Source organism: Babylonia areolata, chromosome 18 (genome assembly GCF_041734735.1).
Source record: "Babylonia areolata isolate BAREFJ2019XMU chromosome 18, ASM4173473v1, whole genome shotgun sequence".
NCBI classification, from domain to species: Eukaryota; Metazoa; Mollusca; class Gastropoda; order Neogastropoda; family Buccinidae; genus Babylonia; species Babylonia areolata.
Window position 1 is genome coordinate 1,733,217 of NC_134893.1, and position 2,500 is coordinate 1,735,716.

The 2,500-nt window shown below is 40.9% G+C and overlaps 1 protein-coding gene across 3 annotated transcripts in view; it reads left to right on the forward strand.

Annotated features, from left to right (window-relative positions):
• The window catches only part of LOC143293126 (vitamin K-dependent gamma-carboxylase-like), a 133,252-nt gene that overhangs the window by 50,632 nt on the left and 80,120 nt on the right, over positions 1 to 2,500 (forward strand). The window contains exon 1 of one of the 3 annotated variants that reach the window (XM_076604037.1): positions 1,691 to 1,770. The exons of 1 other annotated variant lie outside the window; for it this stretch is intronic. The gene's annotated coding sequence lies outside the window, so the exon portion shown is untranslated. Of the gene's footprint in view, positions 1 to 1,690; positions 1,813 to 2,500 lie in introns of those variants that run through there. One more of the 3 variants, XM_076604039.1, reaches the window with a different exon arrangement.

Consider the following 2,500-nt stretch of genomic DNA (forward strand, 5'->3'; position numbering starts at 1 on the left):
TGGAGGAGGGGGGTAGAGGAGGTGCACGGTAATGCGTGTGTGTGTGTGTGTGTTGGAGCTCATGTACGTTTATATGTATTTGACTGTGCTTTCATATATGTGAAACTGCATGTCTGGTGCATTTCTGTTATGCATGTGTGGGTGTATGTGTGAATGTGTGTCTTCATTTTTTTACATTTATTTGCTTATTTATCACCATTGTTGTCTTATTTATTTATTTATTTATGTTTTATTATTATCATTTTATTAGTATTACTAATATTATTACTACTACCTTTTTCTATATTATAATTATTATTTATTTATTTATTTATTTATGCAAGCTTATCTATTATTTATTCCCCCGTTTTTTTGTTTTGTTTTTTTTTTTGTTTTTTTGTTTGTTTGTTTTTGTTGTTTTTTTGTTTGTTTTTGTTTTGTGTGTGTGGTTGTGTGTGTGTTTTTTTTTTTTTTTTGTTTTTTTTTTTTCCCCAAGGCCTGACTAAGCGCGTTGGGTTACGCTGCTGGTCAGGCATCTGCTTGGCAGATGTGGTGTAGCGTATATGGTTTTGTCCGAACGCAGTGACGCCTCCTTGAGCTACTGAAACTGAAACTGAAACTTAGTACCTTAAATTGGAATATCAGGAACAGGAACTTTATACGCATAGATTTTATAGTTTTTTACAGTCGGCTGGGGTGAAAGCAAAATGATTATTGCTTAATAGTCATACGTATTATTCGTTTGATAAAGATAGATAGGAGTAATTAGGACAGTAAAGAAAATGATGAGCGCCAAAGTAAAAAAAAAAAAAAAAAAAAAAAATCTCATTTTGTGCTTCTCTGTCTGTCTGTCTGTCTCTCCCTCTCTCTCGTCACTCTCTCTTTTTGTGCCCATAATTATCCCATTTTGTGCTTATAACTCTCTCTCGCTCTCTCTCGCTCTGTCATTTACTTGCAGATACATACACGCACGCGAGTGCGCAAGTGCGCTTACGAATTAGGCATTCATGCACTAGCACAGGCGGTTAGATATGATAAATGCATCCTCATGCAACCTGTGACATTTAGATATTTATCTAACAGTGATCGCAGTTCAGCCAGTTTGCCTTGCGTATATATAACACATATATCTATCGAAAGTTCTGGCTGATTTGAGTTTTCATGGATTTGCCCAAATGGTGATGGTGATGGTTAAAGAATGATGATCACAGATAATGTTGACAGATGCATGTGACATGGCGAGTTTCTGATCAACCTTTTTTTCATATAACTTTATTTATTATTTATCTTTAGGGTCTCTCTCTCTCTCTCTCTCTCTCTCTCTCTCTCTCTCTCTCTCTCTCTCTCTCTCTCTCTCTCTCTCTCTTTGACGCGTTGCCCCAAGCAGCACAGGCCAGAAACATGTACAGAACTGTATGGAATGATGATATTTCCCTGATTCACAGATCAGGTTCCTGCACACACTGGTGTATTCGATCTTCCTGTGTGCGAGACATGACCCATCATGACGGTTTCGGGAAGACGAATTCAAGCCATGGAAATGAGGTGATATCGCAAGATAATAAATGTAAGACATACTGATTACATCACCAATGAAAAATGTGCGTCAAACCATCAAAGCAGCACGTTGGACCTTGTTGATATTTCCTGACATCAGTTAAGAAAAGGAAATGACGTTGGTATGTCCAGGTGACAAGATTGACTGGCCTTGCTAAAACTGTCCACGAGAAACGGTTGAGGGAGGGGGACTGAATGGGAGGATGAAAAACGATGGACTGACGACACTGCACAGTGAGCAGGAAGACCTTTTGCTGACAGACCTGAAGAAATCTGGTGAATATTTCTACGTGGAGCCTTAATTAATGGCTCTCCGAAAAGTTAAGGAAGAAGGAGGAGGAGGAGGAGAAGAAGGAAGAAGATCTGTACAACACTGTGTCTAGTTACAGCCACTTTACAATAACACTACCGAATTTTGTATGTATGTATAAGAGAGAAAGAGACAGACCTCACGCAGTTAGGGCAGTCTGAAGCGTTGAGGGCAGTGCACACCAGTCACCCTGCCACACAGCATGGGGGAACAGATATTGAACGGTTTTCAATCCTCCTGTTCTGTCAGAGGCCAGTACATTAATGGAACACCCCCTCCCTGTTCTGTCAGAGGCCAGTACATTAATGGAACATCCCCTCCCTGTTCTGTCAGAGGCCAGTACATTAATGGAACACCCCCTCCCTGTTCTGTCAGAGGCCAGTACATTAATGGAACATCCCCTCCCTGTACTGTCAGAGGCCAGTACATTAATGGAACATCCCCTCCCTGTTCTGTCAGAGGCCAGTACATTAATGGAACATCCCCTCCCTGTTCTGTCAGAGGCCAGTACATTAATGGAACATCCCCTCCCTGTACTGTCAGAGGCCAGTACATTAATGGAACATCCCCTCCCTGTACTGTCAGAGGCCAGTACATTAATGGAACATCCCCTCCCTGTACTGTCAGAGGCCAGTACATTAATGGAACATCCCC